We start from the raw sequence: 26502 nt of genomic DNA, 5'->3' as shown, positions 1-26502 counted from the left end.
CCTTTCACCCATACTGACAGAAGTGATAATAATAATAATAACAAGTGCTCACGACTTCTAAGCACCATTTCTCCCTGCTTGTGTACGAGTATGTCACCTTTCGAGTGCCTCTCCTCTGAATAGGCCCGACGTGAGATTCAGCAAACGCTTCTCTTCTCGTAGCAACACCCCGGCTGTAGCCTCCTTCATTTCCTGCCCCCGCGCACATCATCTTGTGCTCAGACAAACTGCCTGCCACATTTTCAATGAGCAAGTAGCAATTAGAACACAAAGGTAAAACGAACTACCACTGCCTGGTGCCGTGCCACAGACACGATGCCAACAGGAAGCTGCTTCAGGTGAAACGTATTTAAAACACATTTTTATGAGGCCGTTTTTGCTGTGGGGCCACCCTCGTGGGGCCACCCTCCCACCCAGCCACCCTCCCACCCACCCTCACAGCCACTTCTGGAAGCAGAGAGGTCCTAGCCGTTTTGTCATCTTGAAGTCAGCTCTCCGTAGGTGGCCGAGTACCCAGATAACACATGGTGTTTACTTAAGCTCGTGTGTGACAGATGAGCAGGATTTACTGCTAGTTCCCAACACTGATGTGCCAGAAGTACTTTTAGTAGCGTAAGTACTTTTTAAGTAGTACTTTTTAGTAGCGTCAGGCTGAAGGTACCCATCTCCTTGAGTAACGCGGGCCACTTACTTCGGCATCTCTTTCCCCGGCTGTCCCCAGCAGGATCCCAGACAAAAAAGTGGTAATGCCTTAAACTGAGCAGCAGGATCGCACTTTGTCTTGGAGGAACAGCCCACGTGTTAGCCACCGATAAATTCTACTTCTCTTCAAAACTAGATTTTAAAAGTCACTGGCCAATGCTCCCTGGAAACAAATCACCTCCTAGAGCTGCCCGGTACCTCTTTGTCCACTGATGCCACTGAGAGCCAAAGCCACAAAAAAGCTACATGGCATGAGGGCTTTGACTTGCAGAGGGGAAGCAGAAGCAGGGAGGCAAGGCACTCCCACCCTGGCTAAGAAACCTCTTTTGACATCACCCATTTCCCTCAAATCCATCCTTCATTTCACACCTACTGGAGAAATATACTCCTTCAGCACAAGAAAAGGGATGCAGAATATTAAGAAGTTTAGAAAAAAAAAAGAAACCCACGAAGAAAACTTTGCCACAAGCGATCAATCCCCCTAAAGATCTCTTCGGAGGTGTGAAATTGTCAGAGGCAGCAGCAGGGACGATTTACCATCTCTCCTCACGTATATTTTGGCAATTGCAGGAGTGGTCGGGTATGCCAAGATACATCACCTGGGGCTGCTCCGAGGGCTGCCTTCATTTCTCACGTGCCAGCCTGTCCCTGAAGCAGGAAGGCGCAGAGCCCCGTGGCAGCTGCCAAGAAAAGCTTGGGTGGGCAGGGGCTGACGCGAGCCCTCTTAATGTGGGGACCCAGCACCCATCCCCACCTCCTTCCAACTAGGAAAGTCTTCACGGCGTTGCTGCAGCCGCTACAAATAAACTTTGAAAAATGATTTTTTCCATCCCCCTTTTTGTATTTAGAATAATGGCTTTTCTACAAGCCAAATAGGAAACTGTGTTAATGTGTTTCCATGGGCAAAGCTGGGGAAGGCTGCAAATTGCCGTGCTTAATGGCCTCGGGGATTCGGTTATCCGTGTGGAAATTTCAGCCCTTTAAGCGAGACCAAATCAAATGGTTTAGTCCTCAGGAAGCGAACACGCAGCTTCACAGCTCCGTGGGTGTCATTACTTATGTCTGCTGGGTTTGATGGAACAAAAGCCTCTTGGAGGATGGAGACCCCTGCCCAGCAGCCCCTCTGGCCCCAAGGGCGCTCCGCAGCTTCCCCATCCTTCAGGGCTCCACACAATGGCAATCGGCACAGAAAAAATAAAACATAAAAGCAGCAGCAGGCATCGGCATGTGGCTCCGAATGCACTGCAATGACCAAGAACTCAAGTGTGCTTTCAAGATAGAAAAAAACAGGCTGGTTTCCCTGCTGGGGCAGCAACTCCCCAAGCAGAGGAGGGAAAAAGTTGTGGACAGATCAAGCAGAGGGTAAGGGTGATGCTAATCCTGCTATTGCTAATTAACTTTCTTTTAAAAAGTACGTTAAAATTAGAGCATGGACGTGGTCATAGTGGATGAGACCAGCTGCTGCTCAAATCAGGATTTTCCCAGCTCCAGGCACATGAGAAGGTGACGGTGTGGGCTGGTGCCAAGGGGAGCTGCTTCCCTGCACCCTCAGCTCTCTCCTTTATGTGCCGGGATGCCAGAGGAGATTTAACATCACCACAAATCCCTGCTGCTGCAATGCAGGGGCAGCCAGCCCTGACTCACCCCTCGCATCCTGACCATGTCCCCATGGATAAACGCCCCGGGAGGCGTGCAGCCTGCCCGCAGCAGGAGAGGTGCTGCCTCCAGCCAGCCACCGCCCAGAACCTGGGAACACACAAATACGGCAGGAAAAAGCAAAGACATCATTTTCTGCATCTTGTTCCTACAAGGGAAGGAGAATGAACTTAAAAAAAAAAAAACACACAGGTGAACGAATGTCCTTTGCAATTTATGTGAACTATAAAATACCCCAGAGAGCACAGGTCCCAGGCCTGATTACTGCTCATTTGCAGAAAAGTGCAAACATGAGCACGCACACAGCCCTTGCCAGTAACAAAACCCACACATCCACAGCTGGGACCTAAAGCAAAACTAAAACGTACTGAAAATACTCGATTCTTCTCTCTCCCGTGTAGCTTAACTGCCTGGAGGGACTTCCCCCCAGCTGAAAACAACACACAATCCTCGCTGCTAGGATTAGATGCTGAGAGCCAGATTCCAGCTGGGAGCTCAGGCACCTGCAGAGCAGCATTTATAGATGAAAGCACTGACATGACTTTAAATACAGTGTCACCAGAAACTTAATTATACAGCCGCGAGTCCCTAATTGGAAGGCACGCAGCAATGTATTGGCTTTGTCCCGCGGTCTGACGCCCTCCGAACTGCTTTCCCAGGGCTGTTTGTGGTATCAGTCTCGGCGCTGAGCAGTGCTGTTTGTTTGCAGGCTGCGGTGGGATTAGCCCTATTTGTCTTCCCATGTTTTGTTTCCTCGAACGCGGGCTGGGCTCATGTGGATTTGTTTCCACACGTGAGGAAAAGTCTCTGCCTTGCTGCGCCCAGCCCAGCTGCGTGCTTGTGCTGGCCCCAGACCTTGTGCATTCCAAAAAATACCATGTTTGAGCCAGCACGTGGGTGTCCTACCAGCAAGACAAGCTCAGAAGCACCAGCTTTGTCCCCAGACCCTTCGTGCTTCACTTCACTCATTCTACCTGACTAACACCAGCACAGAACAGCCCCACGACAAGCAGGGTGGAGAAGCCACCGAAGAGCAGGCTCAGCAGATGATCGGGAAAGGATGGAGCCTGCACGCCCTGCAGCCTGGTCTCCTCCTCCTCACTTGGGGCAGCTGCATCTACGTGACCCTGAGAACTGAAGGGTAACAAACCCCTAAACACAAAGCCCGTCTGGGAAGAGGACGAGTGGCAAAAAGGCCAGGAAAACATGTTTTGACAGGAGCTATGGGCAGGTTGTTCTTCACTTGCACGTCCCCGTGGGAGAGGTTACAACCCTGCTGCTCGTCCAGGCACCACCAACAGCATCATGCTGTTCTTTTGCAGAGGCCACATTTACAGGCTGCTGCATTAAAAAATACCCAAAATACAGAGGGATGAGCACAGAAAGCATGGCCCAGTGAGCTGCCTCCAAGGGAAGGCTCCCCCATCTCGGTGCAGAGCCCCTGCTCTTGGATTCAGGGACCAATCTCCTCTTGGCGACTGTGCCAGGCCCCTCTGGCCCCACCAGAGGCTCAGGCACCCAGTAGCCCCCCAGCACCACCACAGCCACTGCTGTGAGAGCAGCAGGGCTGTAACAGCCACTGATGGACGGGGGGGGGATGAGTTGGCCCCCAGCACAGGTTGCAGAGCCCAGGAGGTGCTCAGCTGCCCTACAGAAGATGAGCGGGTCACAGTTCCACCCTCACCACTCCCCACATGCTCCCAACAGAGCCTAACTGCCCTAAAGTACCTTCACAAGCAACATACAGACTTCAACACACCCATATTTGCATAAACCTGTGTTGTTGTTGTTTTTTTTACCAGCCACTAAACGTAGCACAGATTACTGGAGACACTTCCCCCTTTTCCTCGCCTTTTAGCGGAGCAAAATATGATTTACATTCTGTTTGCGGGCGAATCAAGTAAAATGCTTAATTATAAATAGCACTTGTAAATATAATCCTTTCAGCTGGAGTATCTGCACGGTGGAAGTGACAGACCTTAGTAACGACTCTGGTTACAAAACTTCATCAGACCTGTTTCTCCTCCCGGCACCGGCTGGAGCACAGTGCCCTGGTGCAAGCTCGCACCCACACACGGGGCCACGCAGCAAACCCACATCAGGCGCCACGACACCACCAGGCACCACGACAGCTCAGCAGCCAAGGATCTATCCCCCCAAAGATATGTGGTCCCCAGCATAGCTGAAGATTAGCTCCATTATTTTTATTTATGTAGAGCTGAAACACACTTTCTAAAGCCAAGTCTGCGTTCAGCAGATGAATTATTTTATAACCTAGCCACCAAGGTTATGGAAAGGTGCAAGGGAACGTATATCAACGCTGAGAAGGTTTTTTTTTCCCCACCAGATATATTTACTGGGATAGATCATCTTCTACAGGTAATAGCGTACAAGGATCACTTCTGTCGCTCAGGCATCGTGAGGAGCTCCAAGCTGGAAAGCTCTGACCAAACAAGTTTCAGCCTTGAGGCCACCAAAACCTGCTAGATAACACAACGTTGGAACTACAGACTGATGGCATTTAAGAGCCAAGACTCCACGATAAGCAGCTAAAAACATCTCAGTCAGGAGAGAGCGTTTATTACATCTGCTATGCCAGGAAAGCTGAAGTACAAACGACAACAGGAGAAAAAGAAATACAAACATTGCATTTCATATAAATATTTTTCCCCCTTCAACTAACTTTTGAAGTCTGATCTGTTTGAGAGTTTGGTCCTGCTCCCTGCTGTCCAGGTGACGGCCTCTGCCATCACAACGTGATGTACGAGCACAGCACCATGCACAGTTATTCTGACACCAGAGATTAAACAGAAGTGGTGTTTCCATGAACTGACTTCAAAAACAAAAGGTTTTCATTTTTATGACACTGTATCTTTTCATCAATAGAAAGAAATATATATATTTTAAAAAATAAATCAGAGTAAAAAATCTCTTTAGAGACCCTTGCAGGCTCCAAGCACGAGCTGCTGGTGAGCCTGGCTGCCTCAGCTCATGCAAGGAAACTTCACCCGGGCAAGTTACTTCTTGGAAGGTCTCACCTGGGGCTTTAAACCATAGCATCAAAATTCACAGGAGATGAGAAACCAGCTAGGCTGTGCGTCCTCTGGGGCAACGAGCACTGTCCTGACCTTTCTATGTCCCCGTGTCCCAGCACAGCAGCTCCCTGAGGTCCCCTCTCCATCCCCTCCGAAATGCCAGAGCTGTACCCGGCTTAGCCAGGAAGAGAAGGGAGATCCCCGGCCCCGCCAGCATCGGTGACCGGAGGGATTAACGCCACTATGGGCACTGCCTTGGCAACTGCTCTGATTTTAAGGGGAGGTATTTTAGACCCGTACCTAATGGTCGAGGCATGCAGGTATTTGCACTGCGCTGGAGCTATTCCACAGGAACAGCACAGGGAAGAGTACCAGAATGCACTGAATCGGAGCAACGCCACGATTTCACACATCTAGGGCAACTTAAACCAGCCACACAAAAGCACAGCTGGCAGAGCTGCAGCAACGCAAGGTGCCAGAGGCAGCTCCAGGATCGGGTGCACCAGCTGGAGGTACTTCGGGAGGATTTTGCTCTGAAAAAACAGGCAGCCCTGGGTTAACTGAGACACATACCTTCCTAAAAGCGACCACAAAGGCAAATCTCGTGAAGGATGAAAGCTGCCAGAGCTTGAGAGCTTTGCTGAAGCAGGGCCTAATGCCTGTCAGCTTGGACAGGCTTTAAACTCCTCAGAGAAGCACTCAGCAGCTCCAGATCCACGTTCCTACTTCTGAAAGTAGAAGGCACAGGAGACAAATACTTTTTAAAAGACATTGTTTCTGTCTGCTAGCCCGATACACTCGTTAAACAACCAGCGGAGGACAGTCAAAGTAAACAAACAGATGTTTTGATGTGCTGATTTGCACCTTCAGAGAGATCTACCAGCAGCCATTACACAGTTGGTTAACTTTAGGGAGAAACTTCATCTTTTTATTAAGAAAAAGGAACGCAATTATAACATCGGTGTGAAACAATTAGTCCCACACTTGGTATTTCTCTCTCTCTCTCTGTTTATTGCTTCAAAATTATTTATCTCATTATTTATCTCTGGTTTTGAAGGACATCTTTTTGTGCCTTCGAGCCAATCTATTCATTAGTTCTCCAGAGCTCATGTCCCATTTCATTATGTTTTAATCTTTACAGTTGTTAATTTGCATTTCATTTCCTGTAGTAGCAAAAAATTACTAACAAAAAAGATATTGTAAATATTAATACAAGTCAACTGATAATCATCCAAGGAAGCATTGTACAGCAGGAGCAATTGCCTGTGTCCAAGGCAGAAAAAAAGCAATGCAAGCAGTTAGAGAGGAGAAACACTTGGAGTTGAGGGCACATCACCTCCTCGGAAGTGTAGGCTGGGCCACTGCAGGGCAGCACTCCTAATTAACGAGCTCTTATTTGGAAAGGAAAATACCTGGAAAAAGAGCAAGCCCTGCCTGGTAACCAGGCGCCTGAAGTCCATCAGGAGCTGAGCTGCTTTAGCCTCTCCACAGCACCTTAAGAAGAAGCAACTGCTTCGCCAGCACCCCAACCGTAACGCTCACCTACAGCGACTAACAAAAACACCATGCCAAGCCAGAAGAGACAACCCCACCGCCGAAAACCCAACCAACCAGGCAGGTGAGCCTTCCCCCGCCACGCACAGCCTTTGCTGCCAGCTCCCAGCGTCGCACTATGCCAAGTTCAGTTTCATTTGCACTACACCAAGTTCAGTTTTCATTTTGAGAGAGACCCGTTCAACGCAGCTTAACGACAAAAAGTAACTCACTCAGATCTTATCCGTCATCCTGCGGGCCCCGAGCTTTGCTTTTGGTGTTCTGGGGATGGGGTAAAGGAACCCAGTAACAACCCACCTTCAGGAGCACTGCCTCAGCACAAGGACATCACAGCATTTTGGAGGAAAACAATTATCTTCGTTAGATAAATAGAAGGCAGGCTTGTAAACAGGTTAGCTTTAATGGAGAAAAGCCCTGAGTCACTGGAAGCTTGTGAGTGGAAGCCTGAGCTCTGCCTGGCTCCCTAATTAACCTCCCACAGCCTCACAGCGTGCTGCCAGGAGCTACAAAGGACGAGGACTGCCAGGAGCTGCTCGCTAGAAAACCTCCACAAAAGAGACAAGCGGAGCTCAGGGTCTGGTATTTAGGCTCGCACCTCTGTAACTCTGCTTGTACTCCTCAAAGTCCCCGTTTTATCCCTCAGAGAACGCCACCAGGCACGTTTCCTGGCTTGGGGTTTTCACTGTCACCAAGTGTCCCCAGCACGCGGCTGCTATCGGGAGGGGAGCAGTCACGGTGCAGTGGCGATAGCCAGGTTTGGAGCAGAGCCTGCAAAAGCCCAGTGCAGACATCCAGCTCCCTGGTGCTGGGGGGAGGATTGCCTCTAATTCCTCACGCCTGCTGCACCTTTGTAAGAACGCCAGCACTGCACCACAACACCCATCTGAGCCGTTCCTCTGAGCAGCTGCAGCTCCTGCCCATGCATCAGAGCAAGGTGCTCTCCTCGCTGTGCTGCATGCGTAAGTAACACAGCTGTATGGGCTTCACTCTCCTAAAAAAAATAAATAATAAATAGATGAGGCACTTCTCTTTATGGTCTTCCTCTCCAGTTCCTCAACTCCTCTGGGTTTCCACGGCTGATCTGACAGGACCAGCTCCCCGCCCCAAACACAGGCAGGGGCCCTCTTTGCAGCTGTTTCCATTTGCAGCAGCCAACCAAAGGGGCTGTTAGGAAAACAAAATGTCCAAAGTTTTGCCCCAGTCAAGCCCTGAAGAGTGATCTGAGCAAGAAATGAAACCCGTGTGATGAAGAGCCAAAGAAGTATGGCAGAACGTGTCTGTAATGCACCAGCATAAAATAAGGAAGAAATGGAAGAAGCAATTGCAAATGCAGACCTAGATGGCTGTTGAATCTTTGCTGTGCAGAAAACAATCATTTTGTATGGGTGTAAATGCACCTTTCGTGCAGCATTTCCCTTGTACTTTTACACCGTTATGAGTAGAATGGGAAAAGGATCAAAACAGCCCTTGCTCCTGCAGCAGCACGGGGCAAGGTGGGGGCAAGGAGCTGCCCACCTCCTGCTCCTCTGCTCCACGCTCCCGGGCGTTGTGGATCCCTGTAGCCCTCCTGTAGCGGGACCACACCTCCCTTTTTCCTTCCCCTGGCACTCCAGAACCAGCACATTTCATTACTGATTAAACTGACCTAAAAAAAAATAGCATAAATAAACAGAAAAAACCTATCCCATACACTAAAAGAGTTGTGGAAGTCTCCTGTTTTGGATTACTTATTCTCTGCAGAAAGACTAAGATCCTGGGGATTTTCAGGATTCGCCTCCCCATCCAAAAGGTAAGAGCTTCATTCTGGGAAATGGAGCCTTCCTTGGTGGGATAGCAACTGACTTCAGTCGTTACCTTAGAAAAGTTTTGGAGATGACTTTTAGGTATGCATTGGCCTCATGGACTTCCCCCCTGCAGGAGCAGGATTCTCTTTCAGGGGAGTTTCAACCCTAATGTCATTCTATGATTTTATTTTATTTTTCTCCCATGTCTTGGAGGAAGGGAGAGGGTGGAGGTGGGCAAGAGAGATGTCCTGCTGCCCTGCCAAGCCCCTGGAGAACAGACCTGCTATGCTCTGCCAAAGGTATTAATTCCCAGAGAACTGGAAGAAATAGTGCTGACCAAAGAGGTACAAGCGCAGCCTCCAATCAAGCAGATATGTTATAAATTTAACGAGAATGACTGGCAGCCATGCAGGAAAAGCCTGGCATTAATGAAATCAAATAACGAAGCACCCAAGAATTAAATGGAATTTTGCAGCTGCAGGTTTCCTGCTGAGCAAAGTCAATCTAACATCTGCCACCTTCCTATAAAGTTCCCATCCCGAAAAAAATAATGATAAATAAATAAGGATCTATACACACGCTCTAGGCATGCTGGCTCCCCCCTGCACTTGTACAGTGCTGCCGCCTGCACCCAGGGCTGACACCCAGCCCCGCTTCCATCATCCTCCACCAGCCACGTGCAGGAAGGGTGTCAGCAGCTTTAGGGAATCTGCAAATCCCCTAAAGCAAATCCTTTCTGGAGCAACAGGCCAAATTCAGCTCTCCCTAGGTAAAGTCTGTAGCAACCCCTCTACAGTCACATGAGTGTTGCTGGGGTTTAGGGTGATGTAGCCAGAGGCAGGGAGCCTTTAGCTGACGGATAAACAAAGTTTGGCAGAGCCGTCCCCGCTTCTGCAGCGGCTGCTGTGATTCTCAGGTGAGAAAAGCACGTGCAAAAAGTTGAATCAAAGAAAAAAGAGATGAACATCTCCAGCAAGATGGAACAAGAACTAAAAAAAAAAACAGAAACACACATCCAAGGGTTAGGCAACAGACGTCAGCCCCATTCCTGTTGTAAGAGCTCTAATCTGAGAGGAGTTAATTCTCCTTCTCCCTCTTCCCAGCCTCATTCACGACAAGCTGGCACGAGGCTTTGTGGCACCACGCACAGACACAGCGCTGAGCAGGAAGCCAAGGCCCCCACTCTGACCAGCTTAAACGCGAAGCCACTGCACAATAACCACCTTAATCACCCTCCTTTCTGCTTTCCTCCTACCTTCCCCTCCCCATCCCATCAAATTTATTGCCATGGATCCTGAACACCTTGGAAACAGCTCTGGTTTTAAAGCTGCTGAGACCAGTGCCAGTCCTTCTTACCCTATCGGCCCTTTCATTCCTGCTGGACCCGAATCCATCCCTGTCTGGCCTCGTCTTCTCATTAACTGCAGGCTCTCCAAAGCTTTCCTGGGCTTGTGCAGGGTTTGGTGGAGTCCTCCATCACGACCAGGTCCACAAAGCACTGCACAAATCTCAGCCACAACAGATTTCTGCAGTTATGACTTTGGTGACAAAAAGCAGCTATTTTGTAATAGACATCAAGAAATTCTTCCTCTTCACTGCTGTGACACTCACACAATGCAAAATTACACCCCATCGGCAGCCCTCTGTGCTCTGGGTTAAACCCCAAGCAGCGCAGAGGGATGAATTTCCCTTTAGCCACCTTCCCTCGAGGCTGGTGGAGCTGTGTCCGTGCTCTCCCGCGGGCGCTGCGGGCGCGAGGTGGCGGGGAGCAGCTGCAGTCACCCCCCAGCAATAACCGCCGGGCACACGGCCTGACTGCGGCTCGTGAAACCATCGTTAGTAATGAGGCATCAGAAAGGTTTTGATGAGTGCAGGATAAAAGTAAACAGGACACGGTAGTAATCAGGCCTTATTTATAGCCAGGTAAAGCGCCACAGTTGCCAGTTTTGGAAAGTGACTTTGAAGGAACTTTTTTAAAGGGGAGACTGAGAACATTTCCCCCGCCCCCCCGCCTGCAAACAACCATAACCGTTATTGATAGCATTTCTAAACTGGCAGGCACGTAGAATCAGAGGCTGCTATTTTGTGTCAAAATTGTTTTAGGGTGCCATATTTTTCCTTGTTTAAGGCAGCACTACTCATTTACAACATTAAGCAACGTGATTTATGTACTTTACCAGAGCTTACTACATTTAAATGTTTTAGGCATTTCATTTTTACAAGATACCTTGTTCCAATATAATCAATGGGCTTCTTTCCTGGGCTGCAATAGGAATGCAGTTTGTGTTTTATAGAAAAATCAATATAAGAATTAATGGGTGACGAGCAAAGTAAATTGTAAGAAGTACAGAGGGGTTGGGAGATCTCTTTTGCTGCATCGATTCCATTAGCATCAGGCTGCCCAGTTGTGCGCGGCTTCATATTTGATAAGCAAGCAGCAGACTTCATATTCCGCTGAGGACTCGGAGACAAAAGAGGTGAAGTTCAGTACTGAAATAACTGTGCCAAAGTCACTGAGGTTAAAGCAAGAATGGACACGAGCCAAGGCGGACGCTGAAACACGATGCACTTCAGAAGCAGCAGCCATAAACATCAGGTGCTCACGAACAGGGGCACTCTGACTTTTATTAAGGCTGCGATACCTGAGCGATGACATCCTCGGCGGCTTTATGCCGCTGGGTTATGTGTTTTCTAATTAACTCAAAAAATCAAAAATACAAATTACCGGAAGGCGACACTACTCACAGGTTTTCTTGCTACTGCAGGAAAAGCAACATTAAAAAAAAGCAAGAAGCTGCATGCAACCTAGATTTCTTGTTAAAAACATAAAAAGGGAGGAGCTCTGGCAAGCTACAAGCAAGGTAATCCAGAAAACATCATTTTTTTTGCCTAGGGCCTCTTTTTCCTGACCTCAACTCTTGCTCTTAACACGAGTACTTGTGCTAGTGCCTCGAAAGACACTCTTCAAAATACTTCTAGAGTCTATTTCCCCACCAGAGACTCCTGGCACAGCCAAAGCAAAGCTGCCCTGTGCATCAGGAGACAGAAAAGCCCCAGCCCCTTACACCTCCCAAGCCAACGGTGCCACTGTCAGCGTCCCCTGCGACCAGGCGGGTGCCACCTGCACGGCACAGGCTGCTCCCTGCAGCCCTCACACGCTCAGACTTACAGAAACCCGGCAGGTTTGGGTCACACGTGGCTGCAGACACTTCTCCGAGCGCCCAGCTAACTCTGTTACTTAGCAGTGACACGTTTCCCTCTCGCAGCCTGTCCAGCAAATTGCAGCGACGACCTTCCACACTTGGAAACATGGATGATCATTCTTGTTCTGCATTACAGATCAGATGCATCTGCTCATTTTGCTACATGACTTCTCAAAGCTCTGACCCAATAAAGCAATCGCTTTTCAAATCAGGCTCCAGATATCTCACACTGCCAACAATACAGCATTCCGGGGTGCTGTAACATCTGCTACCATCCTCATCTTCTCCCTCTCCTTTGGGAAGATCGTTTCCATTGTCAGAACCATCAATAGGTTTTAATAGAAGCCAGCAAACAGGCTTGGCAGCGGGAGTCATGGCACACGTCTTCTGCAAATATTCCAAATCATTTTTACACGTCATCTTTTTTCTCTTTTTGTTATTTGAAGTCTGAAAGCTTATTGTTCTTTGGGATGTACTCGGAGCAAAGGAATTTAATTATATTCCATTTCAAAACAAATTGTTGATACAGACTCGAAGTGTCAGTAATTAGATAATTTCACAGCGCACATTCCATTATCGCTGTCGTACTTAATGACTGTTTGTTTGAGAAGTCCTTCTATCACCGCAGCTACCCTGGTACTAAATATAATAATGGATGGGGTGATTGGTAAGCTTTACCCATTGCTCTCATGCTTAAAGTAACGAGCTCTAGAGGAATTTCTGCTCAAATGTGGAGATTTAGATGGCAAGGATTAAAACACTGGCCTTAATGAAATCAGTAATAAAACAGTCATTGACTTCCCGGGGTTTAAATGCAATCAGATCCTTACAAGTAAAGATGATTAGTGACTTAGACTACATATTAAATAAACAATTATCATGAACTCTAGCCTGAGTGCCAAGAGGACTAATATAGAAAGATCCCGTTTATTTACTCTTGGACTCCTTACCATGCTTAAAAATGTGTGATCCATGCCCCAAAACGTCCTACCAGGAAGGGTGCGTGCCCACAGCACCCCTGGCCTGGGTGAGGGCAGCCCATTGCCATGGGCCTGGAGGAAAGCACAGGGTCCCCCGCCACACCAGGTGAGGACAGGAGGCAGGACAGCACAAGTCCTCCACCACCTCCTCGGGAAGGGCACTGCACCCTCCCTGTCCTCAGCTCCACGCTTCTGCGGGCCTAAAGTCAGCAGGAGTTTGGGTCTGCATGCCATGAACGTCCAGCAAGCTCTGTCTGGAGCAAAGCACCAGCATCTTTGAGGCACTTTCCGATGTCACAGATGTAGGATTTTTTTAATGTTAATTTTTTTCCTTCTCTATTTTTTCAGAGCAAGATATGCAGATAATATAATGCATTTTTTATGATCCTATTAAAACACTGCATAATTATCCATCTATATTTTTGTCATAACTGATTTTGATTCCTTTTCAAGTTGTTGACATTTTTAGATACGGAGAGCACTGCTCAAACCATACACTACCGAGTGTAGCGACTGCCATTCTCTTAGCACAGGATTTTATGATTCTGGTGTTATTCAGTAAGGCATGGGCTACATTTAAGCTTGCTTGGTGGGGTTGCTTTGAGGAAACACCACCTGAAGCGCCCATCAACATGCAGTGGTCTCAAACTCCAGCAGCTGGAGCTTTGAAAGGAAAATGCAAGCATCATGATGGGGTAGATATTAAAAACAGTTAGATTTCAGCACACTTAGCTTAGCAAAGTGTTGTGTATGTACAGCTTTCTGCTTAAAAAAACACTGCTTTATTGCTGAAACGGTGCATTATTTGGAAATTGGAGGGAGCTCTGTAAAGGACTTTGGTTTTGATCCACTTACCATAAAGGAGGAGGAATCAAGGTCTGTATTGTAAATATACAGACTGAAGGAGTGTGTTACTATTTATGAACGGTGAAAGACCTTAAAAAAAATAAGAAACGTGGGCAGCAAAAACACTGTCTACATTTTCAGACGTAGCTCTTCAAAATGTATTAGGAGAAGTTTTTGCCCAGCATGCCAAGAATTACCCACTTTAAATTAGGTATTAATTCGACCAGTGGAGCTAATTCAGTTACATTTCTGTCAGCACAAAATACGATGCCACATTGTAATGTGATGGGGAAGAGAGCCGCCGCTCCTTCGTACTGAGGCAAGCGTTCTCTCAACGTGACTTTGGCACCATAACCCGCTCAGAAACACCTCTGTGCTCCCAGTGGCTTTGGCGTTGTTCTGGCTGGCCTCGTGCCCACGTGCTGCTGCCAGTGCACCCAGCGTGCCAGCCAATAGCCCAGGCAATGTCAGCAACACACAATAACCTGCCTCTCCCTGGTTTTACCTGAGCAACATCCCTGCTCCACCACTGGCTGCTGGAGCATTTTACCAGGTGTGACGTCTCTGAGCCTTCATCTTGTCGTGTTCTGGTGAGGCTGGTCGGTGGGCTGGAGGTGGCTGGGCAGGAGGTAATGAAGGAAGACGGAAAGCACAAGCTCAAAACCCTCATTTCCTTAAAAAAATCAGGCCTGCGAGGAGGAAAGGGATCTAAATACAAACCATACAGAGGGATGTTGCAGGAACAGCTATGTGAATATGCAGGATGTCATCCGCAGCCTCCTTCTCCCTTAAGTAAAGAAACTGGCAGGTAATGGCCAAATCCATCAGGCGGTGCTATCAGCTGTGCTGCTGCCCATGCCTGCGCACTGCAGCGTAAGCTCTGCTCCAAGACTTATGAAGCACTCCAAAATTTAGATTGTTCTCCATGAGGCGTGCTGAGATCTGGATATCATATTTCACTTTTTAATTAAAATATATTTTTCACTCCCGATCCACAGAAGGAAAAACAACATAAAAGTAATTGAGACTTCACGTTTCATATGTCAAATCATGATAGCTTTTCCTATTCACTGGCATGCCAAATAAGTACTTATAACAAGATTCACCATCAAAAGCAAGCACCCTCCTTTCCAAGGATGACGGAATCAGGCTTAGATAAAATAGGAACCAGCTCATGCTCAAAATGAATCCTGGTGTCAAGCTGCTGCACCTTTGCAAAGTCCTTCATCTCTCTAAAGCCTGCCATACTTCATTACAGTATATGGCGAAGTGCACCAGCCTCTCCAGGCATTTCGCAAAAATTACCTACTAAAGCAGACAGTGTTCAGAAATTAATGTCTTTAGTACCCACGAGCAGGACTGAGTCATATATTGCAGGCTGTAATTTCAAGGTCTCATTCATCCCTCCCTGGTATCAAGCATTTTGTTGCAGCCTTTAAGTGGAAAGCTTTTATTTCTACAAGCTCCTCTCCCACTATTACGCCGTTACAAGGAAAAGCATAAAAAACCAACAAAGGGAAGAAAAGAAAGTAGTTCCTGCACTTGGAAGGCATGGGGGTCGGAAAGGGCACGAAGCCACGGGACATGCGCCTGGCTGCAGCGCGGGAGGGTTGTGCTCCTCACAGGGAAGGACTTCACGGGAGCCTGGCCAGAAAGCAAGGCTTAAATTTCCCTTTTACGCACCCGCAGAAACAACATTAACAATGAAGCTTCAACATCTGATTCTTATTTTTTCCCTGAAGTTTTGGACAACCTCCCCTTTTGCTGGGAAGAGAGCAGGAGCCTGCGCCTGGGACGAGCTTCTGTCCTAAAACACCGAGTGCCAAACTTACCGTGGTTTGAAGTGCATCTGCCTCGGCCATGAAGCTTCTTCAACTGCAGGGGTAATTTGGCAAGATGTGCTAGGAAATTTTAGAGAATATTGGACTGGATGGTGTAGAAGTAATGATCAGCGTAGAAAGATTTGGAAGAAACCCGAGAGCGCCATTGAGGAATGCCAGATTTGTCTGTTACCTCGGCTTAACGGAGCACTTTCCAGACTAAATTAATTTTCTGCAGATTTCCTATAGCTTCCTGAGGATCAGAGCACAAGCACAAACTCCCAGCACCAGCCCAATCTCCCTTCCAAGAAAGCTTTTCTATTAGCAAGGTACGGGAGGTACGGAAAGCACAGCGCTTCACTTCCATCAATTTGTACACATTTGCAAAACTTTTCAAAAGCCAAGAACTGGTCTCAAGGTAAATAGTAAAGGAGCGTTACTGCACCATCTAAGACATTAGAAACCTTTTCAATTGCTGCTATTCAATTCCCTTATTATTATCATTTTTAGTTTCACCTCGTGTTGGACGCATTCTTTTGTCTCTACATTACTTCTGATTAGTTCAGACCCATGACCTGATCGTACCTGAAGGCTGCAGGTAGCTGGGACACCGGACCCAAAAGAAAAGCGATTAGAAACCCCCCACTTAGCACGCTTTGTCTCATATCTACTGGAAGGTTGTTACAGTAAATGCAAAACCAATGTGGCCTGACACTGAGGAAAGTTGGAAGACTAAGAGACATAAAACGCATGAGTTATTTTTTACATTAGGTAGCAAACCGAGTTCTCCTTTAACCACTTAATTACCTTTGGCTGACAGGAAAAAACATTGCTATGAAAATTAGTCTTATCTTTATTATGGATGTGTCCCTGAAGATGCTGATGCACTGACTTATATATCCATGTATGAAGCCTGGAAGCAATGAAATAATTCTACCTTGTGAGCAGCTGCAAAGGTTTTGTACTATTGCCAAGGATTTATTATGTAGTTTAACGGTCATTACTTAGCATCATCTGCTCTTTTTATACATTCTCTATCACCATACCCATTTTCCTCTTTCAGCCTTATTATCTTATGTATATGAACAACGAATATAAAAGGGTGACGGAGTGGAAATCCAGACCAGCCCCAACTGGCCACAGGCAAGTCAAACAACACTTCTGAGCTCAGCTACAACAGCTCCAGCATCAGGAAGGGCATGGGAACCCCGTCAAAAACTGGGCAGCAGATGCATCCTTTCCAAGTCAGGGTTTCCAAAAAGCAGCAAGTTACGTTGCCCCTCCATCACCCGTCTGGGGTAGCAGCCCTTGTACACTTTAATTTTACTCGGTGCTATTTTTCAATGTATTTCCTGCTCTGGAAGGATTAAAACCTTTTCTCGGTGTAGGATGTTCACAAGCACAAAGAACAGTTTGGCTGAATTTTTAAAAAAGCTTTGAGATTTGGGGCAGCAGAAATAAAGACTCCTCATGAGTTCTGCATAATAACAAAGTGAGGAATAAAGTACAGAGAACAGCTGCAGGTAGAGTTTCCCCTCTGCTGCAGCCATCTCAGTCCCATGGGCACGGCAGATTTTCCTCTGCCTTTCGGGGACGGTCTGAAGGAGCTTCAGGCTAGCACCAAAAGCTGATTATTCTGTATGAGAACATACACATAAATTCAATATAATACTTTCATTAAAAAACCATGTAAAAGATCTCTTATTATTTGTAGGTTAGTTTTCCTTTTTTCTGCTTGTCATACATCATACTTTCTAAAATAAACAGTGGTCATTTCTGCCGGCCACATAGCACTGACTGACACTTTGCTAGGGCTGTGGGGAAGCCCAGGGGTGAGCTGGGTGCAGGGTTCCAGGGTTTCCTGTCCCAGATGAATTCAATCAGCGCACCCCAGCTGAAATCTCAATGGAGCAATGCTGAAAATGGTCCTGGGCACTCTTGGTCTGCACAGTGTTGAGCATTTCCATGTCTGCAGGGAAAGCCTTTTGCTTATCATCCCAAATCCGGCTGGTGGTGCCCCAAGATGATCTCTGATCATTTACGTTCATATGTTGTGCTGAAGGAGAGTCTTTGCTGGGCAGCCTCCAAATCAGACAGAGCAGCAGCACTTCAAAACCAAGCGCTATTTCAAGCCCCTGTTTTGGAGACCCTCTAGGAGCTAGCAGGGAGGGCACTGCAGCTCTTTGTAGCCCTGTCTCCACCAAGCTGTGACCCAAGTCCCTCCTGAATTTTCCTCACCTTAAATCCCTGTGGAGCAGCAATGTGAAGCAGCACCAGCGTAAGACCTCTTACAGTACCCTCCCTCTAAAAACTCATAGTTGGGGACCACGAAACCTCTTCTTTTTGCTGTTTGTTTCAGTTTTTGAACATGATGCTGCTGAGCAAAGGCTAATGCAACATAAATTACCTGTGGTGATGTTTCCCTCTTGCTTCTGGGATCTGACCATGGACCTTGGTCCTCAGTAGTCACCAGGCGCTGCTGTGCCCAGGAGCTGGCTGATCCCTTGGCTCTGCGGGGTGTCCTGCCCTCCGAAACCTGCAGCAGCGGTCACAGCCGGAGTTCAGCCTGCGACAGCCAGCCCTCACACCGTGACCCGGTCACTGTTGAGCCTGTTGCACTAGAACTGAAATAAAGAGGGGGAAAAACAGAGATTAATCTGGAATAAAAGCATAACTAAATGGGGTGTGAAAACTAAATTGCCATATCACAGCTTAGTGCCCAGCCCGGATCCGAGCATTATCAGCACTTACGGCACAACAAGCCATTGACTCATCAGTGGCATGACAGCTAACTGCTCTGCTGACACGCATAAATCTACCCTACCACTATTTTGTGTTATTAATTAGGAGAGGAGGGAGCTGCATTTGTAGCTCACACAAGTGGCTCATCTACTGCCTAATGCGAAAGGTTTTATTTGGCTTGCAGAATCATCTATTTAAATTGTGCATCAAGGTCATAACACCCGGGTGGGTTCATTCGCTGTGGCATTTTGATGGTGGCTGTGCAAGTTGTGAGCTTATCCACCATATCGTTATTTCCCACGCATCAACCGGAGCAGTAAATAAACTTTTGATTCATAATGGGCATACAATGGAAGCAAGCTGAAAGCCTGCCCCGACCAGCTCTAATTAAAGGTAGCAGGAGTTGAGGTACGAGGTTGCAGAGGGATAGCAGTCAGTATAAACCTACTCGGTCTCTACAGAAACATTTATCACTTAACCCAAGCATTGTTGTGTGTGTGTGTCTGTGTTTGATCAATATTCAGTATCGCCTCCACTTTACCTGAAGCCCGTGCAAGATGCTAAATTAGCTTTTTTCTATTACCGTATCAATGGTGTGTTTGAAATTGAACATCTCCGTAATTGAGCAGAAATTACTGGCAGACCAGGTCTGTCTTGATCAGTTTGCAAAACCCTCCACATTAATCACATTAAAGACATCCCGGATGAACAAATCAGCAATGCAGGCAGCGTACCGGCTGCCTTGGAGAAAGCCTTCCCTTGTTCCCTTGTTCCTGGCAGCACAGACACGGAGCTGGCTGAGCGAGCCAGCAGCAGGAGCTCGCACACATCCTGCCAAACTCGAGCAGCACCAACCCACAATGGATGAGGTGGATACCTCCACAAATTGCTTTCTGACCCTGACAGCGTTTGGCTCGTGGTCCTGGTCCTTGCTAGGACCGGAGCTCTCATGTTTGCCACCCCCTGCTGCCCACCCGTCCCCCCGGCTTGGCCTCAGACATTCATCATTCAGTCCCAAGTACTCTTTTCCTCTTGGTGACTCCTTTTGCTCAGGATCTTTATTTCTGATTTTGACAATCTCTAAATTATGTCCTTAAAATAAACCTCACAATCAGCAATATATAAATGATAATTTCCTTCTCCACATGCTTCAACTATTATCTTAATCAAGCAATCATATCACTTCACATATAGCCCCTCATTATCCAAGTCGTGCCCTGTTTGTATTATACCATCCTTATCTGGTGGCACACCAAACAATCTGCCAGGCCTTCAGCACTGACACAATCCTGAGTCCTTACGTATCTACCAGGTCTTTGGTGCTGCAGGACTGATTTCTGTGTAAAGGCATGGCAGTCGGGTGATCCCCAGGTGATGAGGTGGCTTTCTTACATGTCCACCACATTATCTGACGTTTTCAGCTACACCTAAAAAAAGGAAATTATCACTCTGCTAAACACCCAGCAGCCAAGGGTACCACTTGATCTTTGAAAGGAAGCTCTCTAGAATCAACTGGTCTTTGCTGGGACTGCTTGCACAAGAAGAGCTGACAACATTAGGATTTCCCATTGCTGGAGATATTACAGAAAGTCTAAATCCTCCCTGCGCTGGCCACGCGTTTATGTGGGACGCCACCCTTCAGAAGCGCAGAACGCCTCCCTGATGCTGCCTCCCCGTCCTTGATCCCATCCGAGCAGCCAGCCAGCAGTGGAGCCTGTGAGGCTTTTCCAGGCAAACACTGCCCAGAAAGAGCAGTGCCATGACGGAGTTTCCCATCGCTGTGCTCGCCCGGTGCAGGCCTCCTCCCATGCATTATTAATGAGCGGCAGCAGCCTTCAGTTTGCAGTCGGCTAATTTGTTCCCACAATCATGATTCCAAATACCACATGAATAATTCAGCAAGTTATTTTAACTGTAGTTAGATAAGCCCATTAGCCATCATAAATTTAAATAAATTTGCCTGTCCTCACACGTGAAGGTGCAAAGGCAGAGCACCTCGTCAGGTGAGATGTGCCTCTGCACAGCCAGGCGACACGGGTGATACCTGGAGAGGAGAAGCCCTTCGGCAGCGTGCCCTAAGGGGTCCCCCCCTCATCTGCAGCAGGGAAAGGGGGAGCCTGCAGCCACCAGCCCCTCCGCCACCATCACAAGCTCCTCTTACATATGCAGTGTTGAATTTTGACTGCAAATGCCCCGAGTTGATCCTTTGCTCAAGAGCAAACTCCACCTGGGCTGCAGAAGGTGGTCTGTGCTTGGGTTCCTTAATTCATTCTCCATCGGATGGCAAAAACCTCTCGAGGCCCCAGACGTTGCAACCAGCACTGCATCCTCAGGCTGTTTCACGCAGATCTCGTTTGTTATTCAACAGGTTGAGAATTAATTAAGCTTCCCATAAGATCAGCTACTCATACAGAATGCCCACATCAGCCCGTTCACGTCTGTTATTGCTGGTGCTTATTGCAGAGCTGCTCTTCAAGGCCTCAGGATCGCCTCGTTTCTGGTGGGCTCAGCCCCTCCTGGGAAAGCCAAGAGAAGAGGACGAGGTATTGCCGAGAGCCTCACGCACAAGCAGCTCGTATGAAGCAGCTGTTTGGAGCACTGGGCCTCACAAAAGTAACCTCAATGGCAAGCCATGCTCCACAGACGTGAATCACTTCTGACTTGCACAGGTGACAGAGCACCCTCGTGCTGACACAGTCGTTGAGGGGATGTCAGCGCAAAACAGCAGCAGATTTTATCAGAAAAGCCACAAAGCTTTTGTCTTCATCACAGCGGGATGACAGTAAACAGTTGTAAATAATGTATAGGAAATCCAATTTTAGTAGGTGGAGAAAAGAAATTACAATACCAGTCCTGGTTTAAATCACTGGTGTTTGTTCAAGGACTGCAGCTGAAGGCGTGGAGACTTAGCTGAGCAGTATTAACAAATAGACTGAGGTTCATAATTAACTGCAAGAACAAAAATTGCAACTAATAATAATAATAAACACTTGGGTTTTCCAGGACTAAGACACTCTTCAGACTACGAGGAATTAGGATCAGATAGTGAGAGGCAGAAGTAGGTTATCTCGTGCCTGTTTGTGCTTGGCCTCTTAACACATTCAAGAGAAGCATCCAGGATCCACCACCGTATAAAATGAAGGTATCGGGCTCAGTGCGAGCTGGAGCAGGGCCGTGTGGGGGATTTTTAACATCTACCTATGGCTGGAAGATGTTGAGCAGCACCTTAATATCACTGATCTAAAGAAGCAGTTTGAAATTAAATTGGTATAAGTAGAGAACGAGCTTACCTTCAAATATTGCTTAGGAAGCATAAAGAATAAAAAGGTATTTTTCAGTCTAGTTGTCCAATTTCTTTTTACAGAACACAACAAAGGGTAGGAAACCTCTGTGAAAGGGAGCCAGCCTGTAGGTTGGGATTATTCTGATTTCTGAAGCAAACGCAGAACGGCAACAGCCTGCTATCTGTGGGCTACACAGCGAGATTCAATAACCTGGAAAATGATGGACTTTTTCCTCCAGATACATTACTACACACAATACCTGGCAGATAGGCACTCACATCAATCACGGCAGTCATTTTCTCTATCGTACCTTTGCACAGGGGTCTGTTGCCTCAGCGAGGGACGTTTCCAAGGTCAGGATGTTGCCCTGCCTGGGGTGCACGTGCCCAAGCGAAGCAGAATGGCTCCAGGTGCTGGGGGATCTCACTCGGCTTCGAATGGAAATAAAAGCCAACACCACACTGAACCTAGCTGGGAAAACCGTTATTCCTCTGTCAAACAAGAAATGTGCATGAGAGTGGCTCGGATGCAGCATCCTGAAGACACAAGGGCACATTAGGGCTCACAGATGCTTTCCAGTCCTTCCTGGTAACTCATCTTCCCAGCCCTTCACTTCTGTCCTTCTTCGAGTGCCTTTCTCCTGCCCCTGTCTCCCATCACCTTGCAGCTCCTCCTGCGTTGTTGCCCTCGCTCAGGCCTGTCCTTCCCTCGGTTCTCCAGCTTCCTCTCCTGCCGTTTCTCATCCCTAACTTCCCATCACCAGTCTGCCCCTGGAGAGCTGAGAAATGGGACGTTCTTCCCGACCTTGTCCTCCAGCTCAGCGCCCATTTTTCCCTTCCGTGCCCCCACTCCCACCCACAGCTGCGCTCAGTATTCCCGAGCCCCCTCCCGTACCCCCAGGCACCCAGCCCGGAGCTCTCCTTGTATTCCCACCCTGAAGGCAGAGGCACCCCCAGGAAAGCGAGCGGCAGCAGCTCTGTCAGCAAACCCCCCGGCACCCCGGGCAGACTGTTGCGAGGCTCAGTTAATAAATATTAGCAAAACGCACAGAGCCCTGGATGAAAACTGTGGTGGAGGTGTAGACTGCCACGTTTCATTAATTTCTTATTATCTTATAAGGGCTCCACTGGAGCCTAGAGGACTGCATGAATAGTACATGAATCTGGAGAGCTTGCTGTCAGCTTCACCTTCAACTCCCAAATGTTTGTGGGAACCCATCCAAAGCTCCCAGGGCTGAGGACGGACAACGGGCGGCAGCAGCGTTCAGGGGTGCACGGGCGCAGGCACTGCGATGTAATTAAGTCACGTTTAATTAAGCAGAAAGCCAAAGGTGAAGCGAGCACCCTGCTCTGCCCTGGGGAAGAGGTGGGAAGGCGATGGGTGCTGCTCTGTGCAGGGGCTCCATAGCCACTCCTCCGTCAACGCGAGGTAACTCATTTGCCTGTAAGCACTTCAGGCACTTCAGCAGGTTGTTCTAAAGGAAAGCGAGAGCTCTCTGGGCTGGTTCAGCACCTCGACAGTCCTCATGGCCGAAACATGGGAACCTCCCTCACCGGGAATAAATAGCAAGCAGGATCTGAAACCAACATTTTTAGCTAGGGCTGGCATCGATTTTATATCGGTAACAGTACGGGATGCGCTGACTTGCTAAGAACACGGCACTACTGAAATACCGGCATGGGGAGTGTGAGAAGAGCCAGGTGCCAGCAGTTTAACCTCAGCTTGCTGCCAGCTGCAGCACGGCTCCCGTCCCCACACCACGCCGACACCCAGCACTCTAGGGGAGCCAGGTCTCCTGCTGACCGAGCCAAAACAGTGAAAAGTGTGTGAAAAACATGGAATAATCAATGCTGGCTTCAGCCACTCTTGGCACTGTGTGTTTCCTCGCCTGTAATTTAAAGTTTTATTGTCTTAAAGCAACTCTGCTACTCATTCCTAAATACACTTTGATTCTTCCCCCCTCGATCATCTGGTGATCGGGTAGGATGGACAAGACTTTAGAAATCGTCCTGAAAACACCAGGGGATGGGGACGTGGCCACCCCGATGTGATGCAGTTAGCCAAACCAGCTGATGATGTGGCTCTAGGAGAAAACACTGCCATGGAAGCAAATCCACCCGGTGCAGCAGGCCGAGGGGCTCTGAGGCTGCGACACAGACCCGGTGCTGCTCCTGCTAGCAGAAGGCAATGAGAGCAAAGGGTTCATTTCTTGGAGAGCCACAGATTCAGAGACCTGGAAGCAGAGGTAGGGTAGGGCCAGTAAATGAAGGGGGCCAGGCTGATGCTCCAGGTTCTCCTGTGTTACGTGCACCCAGCCGTTACTACATCCACCTCCACCACATCCACCCAGCTCACAAACCTCTGTCCCTGCCCTGGCAGCTGCGGGGCTGCAGGAGCCCCGCTTCACCTCCAGGCTCCTTCTCTGTCCTGGACGTGGTGGTGGCACCAGCGTTGGAAGGAGAGCTGGGTGCGAGGAGGTGACGTTGCCTTGCCACCAGACATCAGCAGCTCGGCGTTTTAACAACCCCAGCGCTCCTTGGACCACTGCCAGGCTGTGAAGTTCAGCCCAGCCATGCCAAGGAACTCCACACCAGCAGCAGGGACAAACCTTCATTACCCTCCCCCAAAACCATGGGCTCCTGTCCCCCTGGAGGACGACCCGCCAGGTGTGAGCCGTGCAGGGACAAGGGCACCCACGGAGCTGCTCCTGCAGCCAGCAGAGAGCACCCAGCACCATGGAGAGTCCCCTGGTGGCACCCAGCAGCCTGCTCCTGCACAGGCCCCACCAACCTGAGCCCCTGCATCCCTCCCAGTGACTCTGCGCCAGCTTTGGCACACGCAGGATGAACCTGATGTGCTTTTCTTTCCCAGCCGACATTGAAATAACTTTGCGGCAGGCAACCCACGACACCCCGTGCTCCATTTCCCTCCCCCGACAGAGAAAGTCCGTGCAAAGCACTTTTCTCCATCCAAACATATCATGGAGATGCAGTAAGCATCTTTGCTTCCTAATTGAAATCATACATCACTTTCTTAAGTGATACTAAATCAGACACGAACACCAGGGCAGTTCAGGCACTAACAAACGGTTCCTGCTCCGGAGACAACAGGTCCTGGGCTGGCACAAGCACACGGCTGTCCCCAGGCCAGCCCTGCATCGGTGCCACCGACGAGCCCCTGGGTCAGGTGCAGGGTGGCGGAGGAACCAGCACGGGTTTTGTGCATTTTACTGGGGGAATCACCATGCTCCACCATGCAGCTCGGGGTCACGGGGCGGATGCTGTTCGCACCCAGGAGATGCAGCTCGGCAGCTACAAGGGGCTGCCCGCTGTGGGCTCAGCCTCCTGCGAGGAGCACGGAGCTGGTCCTGAGCCCCAGCCCACACAGAGCCCGGCCCCACGAGGCTCAGCACCTCTGAGCCTCTCCTGATATTGTTATCCAGGGCAGCCATCTGACCCACGGCTCTCAGGAGCCAGAACTGACTTTATTTCATTGTATGAGAGAGAGAGAGAGGTTTTACAGCGGATTTTTAACTCCACTCGTAGCAAGCGTACCCTTTTATGAGAACCAGAAATGAGCTCTAGCTCTGCTTTTAATGTTCCCCTTCCATGTCACCCCTGGATCTCTCCCGTAATGATCCCCTCTCGCTGCTGCTTTCAGCAGCTCCAAGCCCCGACACCACAGACAGCTTTAAACACGAAGCCAAGCTCAGCTCAGTCCCGGAGGAGGCTTTCACGTTGCTTTGGCCATGAGTTTGCCCACCCTGCCCCAGCAAACGGGAGATGCCTGCACAAGGTTACGAACGTAGCTGGGCTAACATGCAGCAAGGAACACATCCGACAAACTTTGCCTCTTCAGAGAGGTCCATTCCTCCACTGGGACCTCAGCTGGTGCTGCAGGATGGGCTGCTGGGGGGAAACGGAGCCTTAACGTCAGCTCTCCTCCCTCTCCCCATAAGACCTGCTCATCAAAACGCCTGTTTGCTCTACCTGTCCTCTGCAGCTCTGCTCCAGCTCCGTGTTAATCACAAGTACTGTTATCAGGAGAAATCTCTGCCGATTAACTCATCGACAAGAATATCCAAATGGTCCCGTGGGCTGGCACGCCGGCCAGCTGAGCCCCCCAGGGCGCCGTGCTGGGCTGTGCACACGTGGCTGCAGGGACACCACAGCCAGCAGCCAGGCGGTTGCTGCCTTGCTTTGCTTTTCATTTTCCATTCAGCTATTAGAAGAAAGCCATTCATCACAGCTATAGGCTTTCCCTCTGAAAACCTTCAGCGTTTAAAAGCTTTTGACTGAAATATAACGTATTAATGGAAGCCGTGATTGCACAGCCCTCTGCTGACCTTCCATAGGCTGAAATTGCTTATTTTGCTAAATTTATTTGCCACCCATTTATCAATCTAAATCTAAGGTGGTTTTAAAGGTCATAAAGCAAATAGCCACTGAAATATGATTAAGGAATATGGAAATAAATTACAAACTCATAATGTTATCCCTTCCTGTGACTTAGTGGCAGGAGCCGGGCTGGAGTATGGGAGCTTGTTTAACGTCTCGTGGGTTTGGGGACTCAACCACCTCCAGAGGGTCGCTCCGGCTCCGTTTACTCAGTGTGTTGCCTTGTGGGCACTGAAAGGAGCATTGTCAGAGGCAAACTCCGGGTCAGAAGCAGACCGAGAGAGGTCTTTAACTTTCCCCAGAGGGAAAACTCCGTTCTTGGTGACCTGACTGCATTATTAACAGGGGCTGTAACGTTGTGCCGGGGAGCTACTTCCCCTTGGATGAGCAGCACAGTCAGATCCCAGGCTGCCTCCAAAACGAGTAATGAAGCACTAAGGTGCCGTAACACCACAGGTTTAGCACCAAACCCACCAAAGGTTATAGGAGAAATAAGCAA

General features: G+C 48.7%; 1 long non-coding RNA gene across 3 annotated transcripts in view; it reads right to left on the bottom strand.

The window, feature by feature from the left end:
• LOC118174021 overlaps positions 1-26502 on the bottom strand; it is a 77248-nt gene that overhangs the window by 40038 nt on the left and 10708 nt on the right. For 2 of the 3 annotated variants that reach the window (XR_004754496.1, XR_004754495.1), the window contains exon 2: positions 17988-18204. This is a non-coding gene — a long non-coding RNA (uncharacterized LOC118174021). Of the gene's footprint in view, positions 1-7159; positions 7837-17987; positions 18205-26502 lie in introns of those variants that run through there. The other variant, XR_004754497.1, reaches the window with a different exon arrangement.

This window comes from Oxyura jamaicensis, chromosome 13, assembly GCF_011077185.1.
Source record: "Oxyura jamaicensis isolate SHBP4307 breed ruddy duck chromosome 13, BPBGC_Ojam_1.0, whole genome shotgun sequence".
In the NCBI taxonomy this organism is placed as follows: domain Eukaryota; kingdom Metazoa; phylum Chordata; class Aves; order Anseriformes; family Anatidae; genus Oxyura; species Oxyura jamaicensis.
The sequence above is the reverse complement of the archived record's forward strand: the minus strand, read 5'-3'. Positions and strand labels throughout refer to the sequence as shown.